This window comes from Taeniopygia guttata, chromosome 2 (assembly GCF_048771995.1).
Source record: "Taeniopygia guttata chromosome 2, bTaeGut7.mat, whole genome shotgun sequence".
In the NCBI taxonomy this organism is placed as follows: Eukaryota; Metazoa; Chordata; class Aves; order Passeriformes; family Estrildidae; genus Taeniopygia; species Taeniopygia guttata.
The window spans coordinates 31623085-31633035 of record NC_133026.1 but is presented as its reverse complement, the minus strand read 5'-3'; the positions used below and the strand labels follow the sequence as shown (position 1 = coordinate 31633035).

Here is a 9951-nt window from a genome sequence, read left to right as displayed (position 1 = left end):
GCAGAGATGAGTCTGTAGCATCTGTCTGGACTGCACTTGTGGATTCATTAACATGCCCTTTTACTAAAAGCAGAGACTATAGTGATAAGAAATTTTATATATGTAAACACCACACAAGCACAGACTGCACACACAAGGTTCCTTGATACTTTCTTCATCTCCAGAGGAGGAATGAAGTGTATTGCCCTTGGACTTACTGATGTTGAAAAAAACCCCTTGATGCCCCCATTCAAATGACATCCTTGCCATTGCTCCATTCCCCCATCCTAACTTTCCTTTTGGGGTTTACCTGCTGTAGTAGCACCTCCTTTAGAAAAGAGTGGCTTTCTTTTTATTAAATTTGGGTCCAGTGAAGAATATGAGTAACAATGGTCTTTAATTGCCACTGGGAGTCACTCACCTTTCTCTAATGAGCTGTAGCTTTGTTGACAGCTTTTCTCAGTTAAAACTAAAATCTCATGTTACCAGCAGGCCTGAATTGTCTCCTGAACTAGATGCTTCAGTCTCAGGAAGATACAGATTCAAAAGAACAAAATAGGGTGTTAATCATGTGAAGGTTGTTAAAAGAAGAGTTGCATCTCAAAAGGTGGACACAGTTTGCATTCAGGGACAGCCTACAACCCTATTACAGCTACTGCAATGACTGCTTAAAAGTCCAGATGAAAAAATCTCTTTTAATTCTTACACTTTGCCCACCTAATTATACCTCATGCTGATCACAGAATCACTGAGTATTCTGAGCTGGAAGGGACCCACAATACAGGTGTTCTCAAGTACTTCCCTTTATTCTTGGTATGTCTCCCTGAAAGCTTTGTAAGCATTATGACCCAGCAAATAAAACATTCATAATTCTTTATATCTGTTTATTTAGAATTGGCAACTTTCAGTCAAGGTAGGAGAAAAAAAAACAATATACAGATGATTTTTGTGGAGTTTTATGTTTGGGGGTTTTTTTGGTAGGTTGGTTGTTTTTGTGGGGGTTAGGTTGTAATTTTTTTTAATTAGAGTTGTGTAGTTTACTTGATCCAGGTTGCTAACATGTGCTAACTGCTAATCCTATTCTGCACCTTTTGAGAGCTGCAAACAATTTCTAGAAGCTCATTTCTATGAAATCTATAGTTTCTGGAATAGTCCTTAAGCTTCTGAACCTCAGCTGGATTAGAGCTGCTGCTTCACTAGAATGCAGACCTTGTTCAGACATACTTAACAGTTATTTAAATGCAGGAAGTATGTTTAATGATTAGAACACTAAGCTGGTATGAAATTTAAAGCCACAGTGACAAATGTCAGCAATCTAGCACCATGCCTAAGCTTCTTGGTGCTGTTCATAGGGTCACAATGCTTTAGTCCAACTCTTGATGCAGCTTCACTGCCTAATAGAGTCCCTGAACTAGGAGATCAAGCAATTTAAGTTTATTCTTACTTTGCATGGAAAGCATGAAGATACAGGCTCCTTCCCTTGCACACCGAGCACATCTTATCCAAAGGCCAGTTGTTCCTGCTCTACATCACAGCTTAAAAAAAAAAAAAAAAAAAAAAGTGCTTTCAATAATTCTATATCCAGACAGTAATTTTGATGTCAGAACTGCCATCCTCTTCTGAGGGACGGGACCAACAAGAATCATTGAGTCCAACTCCTAAATGAATGATCCATATGGAGATTGAACTCGCAAACCTTGGTGTTACTAGCACCATGCTCTAATCAACTCAGCTAATGTGCTGTGATTGTGACAAGAAATGAGATGTACTAGTTATTCACTACACTGCTGAAAGTTTTCCATCCCCTACTGCGGCAACAACTACACAAAGAGGATTGGGAGACTTGATTTATTTTTCTCCTTAGCCTCATAACTCTTTTAGAGAAGAAAACAGAATGGTACCATGATATATGTACTGAATTAGTTAAATAACAATGGCAGAAAAACTTACACTCTAATTCAAGCTCTTATTTCCTTAGCTACTTTGTCTTCACACTACTGATTACCCTGAAGACAAGTTTGGATTGTTCCCTCTGCATTCAGGAAAGGATTATTCTAGTGTTAAGGTGATTTTAATACTTTTATTTAAGCTGTGATTAACTCTCCAAACAGCATCACAAACATAGCTAACACCAGTAGTTAAAGAGAAAAGTCTGAGATTGAAACCATATGCTTGGTGGCCTACACCCATCGCTGCTGACCTGTCAGAAAGCACTGAGGATGGAACATGCCAGAAACCCTCACCACTGCTGGCAGCACAACGCTGTGTGTCCAGATGTCAAGTTCTCAGCACCTCATGAGAAAATCAGTAACCCTGAAAGAGAAGCATCGCTAGCTCCTGCCTTGACTGTATGTGAACTGCTTTTTTAGACAAAATAAACTACAGATTTCAATTGTAAAGAGTTGTTTTGTCTACAGAGAAAGTATATTGCTGAAGTCACCAGAAAGTATAAGCTTACATAAGTCTAAGGTGATTGTTTCAGTGGAATTTGTTTTCCCTCATGTAAATATGTCTGAAATCAGTTGTAGAAGGTGAGCAGCATGGGATGGATGGGTTGCTGGCAGGAGAGAATGTGAGTATGCTCAGTCCTGTTAAATCTTCTGTTTTGGGGAGAAACTTGAACATCACCGTGAGAAACTGCCAGAATTCGCTAACAGCTGATGGCCGTCTTAAAGATGCAAATTGTCTGATACCATCTCCATTGGTATTTAAATTCCGTAGTTAAACTTCCAATAAGCCAGAACAAAGTGCAAATCAGGAACATAAGGGATTCTGACAGAGGCTCTGAATAATGGCATAATGCAGCATACATTGCCATAATGTATCAGAAGAATTTCCAGAAACAATGCCTGTTTCATCCCTGTCTAACCACTGCTGGTGGCAGGCTAACAGAAAGGAATCAATCCCACAAGATGCTGAACACGCCTGGTACTTGGGACAAAGGGAGGTGACAAAGCTTTCACTTTAGCAAAGTGCTTGGTGTTTCTACAAAACCCACTTCAAGGGAAAAAAACTGACTTTCATTAGGACAAAATTTGGAAGAAATATGAATGGAACAAAGCTGCTGGGCTTAAATCACTGGAATAGCTCTGCATAGTAGCTAAACCCTGCCACTGTGGGGTACTTACCAATGGACAAAGCTGTGGATGGATACGCTGGCTTAGTCCATGTGTCTGGCACAGCATCACAGAAGAGTGTATATGGCAGCGCTTCCATGTGAGAAGAAAGTATCAGCTCCCCCTTTGGAGAAAAATAAAAAGCATACATAATAACTATTCTTTCATTTCCAAAAAAGCCACAAAAAGCCCTGAAATAAGTAATTTGCCTTACAGTCTAGCTGTTTTAAAGACCTATAGATCTCTGAAAGGAAAAGGTCCATCACCTTACCCTTTGAGGCAACCAAGAGCATAAGGTCTCCAGGCAATAGTCTTCCTGCATGATTTCTGCTATGTTAAGCTTCTCAGGAAGCATTTCCAGAATATCACTCAGGACATTCTTAACCTGTTCAGGACAATACAACAGAGCAATAGAAATCCCAGCAAATCAAATCTTTCTGAGTCATCTACTTTCAAGTCTGATTTCTTCAGAAGAGTACAAATATCTCATTTTCTTAGATAAAACCAGAGATGCTCTCTCCATCACCTTTACTGTCTTCTTGGCAACAGTATTGAGAGGAATGACTGCAAGCCAATTAACACTTAGCAGCTTCTATTCAGCTTTACATTTTCAGGTAACATTGACCCTTCAAGCCTACTAATGCATTGTCCTGGACTTGGGATGACTGATGTTACTAGGATACACCCCGGAACTGTCTTGATTTTCAGTTAAGTGTGATCAGTAGTTTGTATTTCTCTAGTACCTAATGATTTACTATCCATCACCCCCTCCACCACCCACAGTCCTTGCTGTCTCAGGCATTAGGCAAAACATAGCACAGGCACAGACATGCCTCACCCCCAAAAAGAGCCTCTCTCCCTGCAGGCTTGCTCTGGAACTGAGACAGAACATAAATGAAGAACAATTCATAACAGCGCTAATGAGCAGGAATTGAAATTACAGCATTAATGCAGCTCAGCCTCTGTTTCAGCCCTAGCTTTGGAAGACTTAATGATGAATGCCATATGTTATAGTCCAGACTCCCTAAAGTGGATGAGGACTGAGCATGAAAAGCACAAGCTCCCCCCAGGAGATGAAGCAGTGTTTGGCTACTTGCATGCAGAGCTGTCACATTTCCTCCTGCAAAACCTCCATGATCTGATAGTGATAAGAGGAAAAAAAGGGATGGAGAAATGCAGAACTAGAGTGACAGTCACAAGGGACTTTAATTAATTTTGGTAAGGATAAGGAACCAGATAAGTCTCAGTCTTATAATATACCAGGCTTTGGGGCATCTGGACATAGTTTCTCAGATCTACACTTGGAAAGGAAGATGCAGAAGATGGCAAAATCTGAAAACAGAACTAGCTGAGATTTGTGATTATATTTGCCTTCTCTGCTCCTTTATTAATTTAATCTCTTAAGCACCCATGATGTTCCATGCTTAAAACCCATCCTTTTAAATTGTTCTGGAAGGAGTTTGGCTATATTAATGTATCTGTGTGTCTGACATATCTTGGCTATGAACAGAACTTCAATATCCCAGTCAACTCCATATTAAGTGACAACGCTTATCCTGGTATTAGAGTTGATCCATTTAACGCAGCATCTGATAGTTTATCAGTATTAATGTTATTGTTCTGCTAGACTCCAGATTCTGTGGTGAGGTGCTGAGGCTAAGAGATGGTCAGACATCCTGCTTGGCCAGGATTCACCTCTTCAGACTACCCAAAAACTATAAGTCCCTGAAAAACCTCCTCTTCCTTTACTGCTTGCAAAGGAAATCTTGGAGCAGCCACAAGGCTCCTGCTCAGATCAAGTTCCCAGGAAGGGAAGCAGTGGGAGAGCCTGTGCTTGGGCTGCTCTTCCTGGCATGGAAAGCCTGCACACCACTGCCAGGCTGTGCTGTGAATGCAACAGAAAAAAGCTACCCTAAGGAGTTTTATCATGCAGAAGATGGGAACAAAAGATAGAGGTCAAGACTACACCAACCAATTTAACCAACCACACCTTTTTTCCAGTAAGGTATTTTTTGCTGTACTTGTTTATAAAAATAATACAAAAAACCAAACAAAAACAAAAACAAAACAAAACAACAAAAAAAGTGAGATAGATCCATACCTTGTTTCCTACCCCACAATAAATTCAATATGAAAAAGGAATTGGTCCAAATGTCTTCCAAGTGTATTACCTCTGGGCCAGGCTGGTGCATTATCATAATAATTAGCACTCACCTCTTCTAATTTGATCTTTTCTAATTTGATGCCTTCCCCCACCCCCAGCCCCCAAAATTAGGTCTATTGCTGAAATAACACAGTAAGATGTGTATTCCACCTGCTGTTAAAAGAAATCACAACACACTGGATGAAGAACTTCACCTCTTTCACTGCAGACTAGCCTGATCCCTCTCCCATATATACATGGGTTGCTTTACCAAAGGAGTTTTGAAGAGATTATCTGATGTTGTCAAGAATCCCATCTCAGTATATGGTGCAGTCCATTTAGCAGGGCTTTCAGATGAAAGCATTTAATCTATGTGTTTATGGTATCCATTGTAATCCAGATTTGGAGAGGCCAAGAAACATGGTGCCAAGTTCCGCTTCAAGCTGTCGGAAAAAAATTAATAATATTGGTAATGCTGACACCAGGAAACATCCTCCTGTAGCTACAAAGTTTCAGAAATTTATTTGACGTCTGTAGACATGACAGCTGCATGTTCCGATACAATGGAGCAGGGTTATCAAAGTATTCCCAGCATAGTTACCATTTGCATAATTTCCAGACACTTCCATTTTCTGTGGGGTTGATTCTTACTTCATGAGCAAGCTTTGCATTTATTTTAAGGAATGTCACTACTGAGGCAAGTGTATTTTAAGTACTGCAAGTCTGCATCACCTCAGCAGCCAAGCAAGGATTCTTATGCCATTTTGCTACTCCATTGCATCTCTCCAAGTACAGGAGTATTGTATGGGGTTTTTTACTGCTGCTTTGGCCTCAGTGAGATAGACACTGTGCTGATAATTTTAATAGGATTAAAAATTAAAGTCTCAATCAGCTCAGTATTGAGCCAAGTACTATTAACTGCACTGTTCCTATAGAGCAGGAAGACCCTAACTCTGTCAGGATATTTAAGATAAGACTTGGGACTTTGGAACAGATCAAGATTTATGTAGACAGGACTTTGATGAGATGTACTCACAGTGGGCTGACCTCCTAAATAAAATAAAAAGTAATAAAAAAAATAATAATAAAAGCTGTAGCCATCACATTTATTTTTCTGGACTTCCCCATCTCCTGTGCTATAAGAACTTCACTGAATTCAAAGAATTTCTCTGAATTTATTGTCATAGAGCTGTCTGCAATTTAAAAAAGGCTTGAAGTTGTTTTTGCTGAAAAGTATTTCTAGCTCTAAGTGGTACTTTTCACAAAAGCTATTTCTTCCTAATGCAGGGTCCACTTCACAAAATCACAATAACATTTAACAGCTTCTGGCATTTAGAACAGTCTACAACAAGCTACTGCTCAAAATAACACCAGTAAGCACTTATTTCTGAAGTAATTTTGGTTCTGCAACCAGCCATTTACCTGTGCCTGAACTTGCACCACTAACCTCACCCACAATAAGCTGTATCTTAAGATACAGCCACTTTGAAGTAGTGCTGAGGTTTTGAAAAAAGCCCTGTTATTTACCTCGAGTGGAAGATCAATTCTGTCAGACAATCTGTACTTACCAGTCTCTCTCTGCTGGCACTTAAATCAGGCTTTACTGCATCTGTGGGAGTCATGTGCACAGAGGGAGGCTGTGGGTTACGGGGATATGAAGCAGGAGCTTGCCACCCTTCTGTCTTTATGATTGTTCCTGGGTGAGGTCTATCAAAGCTGACACATGGTGGGTTATTCTAATGGACCCTGTGGAATGAATTTATAGCTAAAAGAACTCATCATAAAGCAAGAAGTTTAAAAGAGATGGTAACCTCCCCAGGGAACACAAAGCCCCACCACCAATGAAGGACCATCCATTCATTGGCTGCCAGTCACTGAATGATTTCCTGGTTTTGCTGGTAATTCTGGGCTTTAACTTTTTCTAATTACAGCAAGAAGCTAAGAAAGATACCTCACTGTTTAAAATACCAGTGGATCCACGCTAAGGGTTGGGTCCCTAAACTTTCCAAAGGCCATACAAATAGCAGTGATTCTGTTCAGGTTTCACCACCTATACTTATTTTGCAATTATTTGAATGAAAGTTCAGGCTTGTGAAGGTTAATGGACTACCTAAAGTAGTAAAGCAGTAATTCTTTACTTATCCATAGGCTAGAGGCAGAGCTGGAGCCGGCAGGGTGAGCTTCCCACCATGCCCCCACGACCTCAGCTGTCATGTGGAGAAATCAGCCTCTTTCGAGGTCAGGAGTACAGTGGTGTTTAGCCTTTCCATCTCCATGGCAACTTACTCTTGGGCATCTTCTTCTGAGCAGTTACTTCCGATTGCCTTCATCTGAGTGTGGCTCTTTGACATATGAAATCCTGCTTCTTCGGGACCAGGGAGACACCAGCCCGCTCCTCTCGTTCACAGCCGAAAGGCAAGCTTAAACACACTGCCAAGGGTGAAAGGGGCACTTTTCCCAGCTTAGCCCGGCTCCACAAATGGCCTGCTCACACCTAACATGGTAATTTAATTTTTTTTTCCTCATAAATGAGCTTTTGTACCTTTGGACAATGAAAAATAACAATTTTGGAAAGGACACTTGAAAAATCTCTTGGTTGTTTTTAGCAAATTGTAGAGAGTCAGTTCTCTAAAGTGGCTTCTTCAGCAGCTAAGGAGAAGCAGACAGTTGTTTTTAAATATTTATATACATATTAAAAAGTACATATATATAATACATATAGTATATATCTATATTATATATGTGTGTAAATATATACCCACGCCCCTGTATAAACATCCACATTTGTTATAACTGTGTATATGAGATTTTGCAGTTTCCATGCAAAACTTCTTAAAACTAAAGTTAAAGCAGCATTTTCTTTTTATAGCCTCAAAAATTTTAGCATTTGCTGCTGATTAGAAGCAACTTTGGCAATCTGGCCCTTTGGAGTCATAGATGTTCCACATACACTGCTGTCCAGGATGAAAACTCAATAATGAAATTTGAATAATTCAGTATATGTCAGCTGGGGATAACCTGACAAAGCTACAGAAACAGATGTGTGAGAAGGTAGTGGAAAATTGAAAAAAGTCTTACAAGATATTTTCTCTATTTTAAAAAGAGTGAGGTGCAAGGAAATATATAACATTTCCATTATTTTCTGAAGAAGAAAATATGCAAAGAGTAAGTTCTGAGGATGGTGCCATTCTGGACTGCTGAAACTGGTGAGTCTATCAGTTACATTGGTTAAAGGGCAGTTCCATAAAAGGTACTTTCCCATGCCTACCTAAAACTTTCTAAATGGAAGCACCTTAAAATAGTTTTCCTAGGAAAATGGAGACCTAAGTGTATCTGATAACATTAAGCTCACTATATAAGCAGTGTTACAAAGTACAGAATTCAAGTTACCAATTAATGGTACTTGCAAAAGTAGACAAGCAGTATGCCAACTCACAAACCCTTTCAGCCAAAATCTGCTCATGATAAATGATCAGCAATTTTTTTCTCCCACAGCCAGACAAGACCTTGCTACAGATTGGATGAGAAAGTGTGTGGTCTTCTCTTTCCCTTAGGTTAAACATACTGTGTTCCAGAGCTTTAGGCACATATGAAAGTTCTCACCAGGGCTGGGCTGAGGAATTCTTGCAGACAGATTCAGCAGAGCCTGCAGTACCAGGCACCCATGATGTGGCCACCTTATGTGATCTCACCAAGGAGGTTATGTGAGTCCTCCTGTGGAGCCCACCTGAGGAACAGAATGCATCATTGAACAAAACAAATCAGCTGCTTAAAGGAAAAATCAAAGCTGTTCTGAATAAGCATCCTTAAGAGACAAAAAAGAAATCCAACTACTTCCTTTCAGAAAGCTTCATGGTTATACATTTGCACTGCTGGGTTTGGATTTTTTCAGCAATTAACATCAAAATCAGATTTCTTTTATTTCAATCCAGTGAGAGGTATATGAGCAAAAATAGCAAATCTGTGACTAGAATTCAGTAATGGTGTAAAATGCACTATCCAAGCTTTATGTTTCCTACCTTAGCCCTTATAAAAAAAACTTTAGAGAAAACCACATTTTCAAAACACCACATTATATGAGAGAACATAACTTTGTGAACAAATGCATGTATTTTCTCATACAGATCTTTAAAAACATAACCCTCATGAGTAACAGGAAGGTAACCTACTGTGCCTTTCTTGGAGGGGAAATAAAAAACTTGTATCTGATTGCAGTCTTTTATATCTCCTCACTAGGGAGCGTTTACTTACTGAAATTCTACATTATTTCAAATTGGGAAGTATTCATGAACTTTGGTAAAAATTGAATTAATATTAATCCCATTACTGCACCATCATATAAGCATTAAGTTTATTGTAGAATTCTAGTCATAATGCCACAGAGAAAGCATGTAGTTAAGGGTGGCAAAACATTTTATTCAAGGAACCACTGTCTTTCTCTTTTATTTGGCTTCACAGCATTTGAAGCTTCTTTTTGCTCCCCTTTGGTTTGCAAAATATGCCAGTTTGTGATGAAACCTTTGCAGACAGGAACCTTTACGCCCTTGGGGGCAGTATTTGCCTCCCAACAATTCAAGTAAAAACTTAATTATAGGCTTTAAATATTACATGATGTGACAGAACCGAACAAGTAAAATAGCTGCAGCTATTCCAGCCTGCTTGCTACATACACTTGTATGCAGCAGTTTGATTATGTGAAATACTAATCCATCT

General features: G+C 39.4%; 1 protein-coding gene across 1 annotated transcript in view; it reads right to left on the bottom strand.

Annotated features, from left to right (window-relative positions):
- The window catches only part of DNAH11 (dynein axonemal heavy chain 11), a 138057-nt gene that overhangs the window by 9523 nt on the left and 118583 nt on the right, over positions 1-9951 (bottom strand). The window contains exons 25-29 of the mRNA XM_072925599.1: positions 6807-8965; positions 5454-5681; positions 3367-3480; positions 3108-3219; positions 1424-1514 (exon numbers count right to left, since the gene is read on the bottom strand). The gene's annotated coding sequence lies outside the window, so the exon portion shown is untranslated. The remainder of the gene's footprint in view (positions 1-1423; positions 1515-3107; positions 3220-3366; positions 3481-5453; positions 5682-6806; positions 8966-9951) is intronic.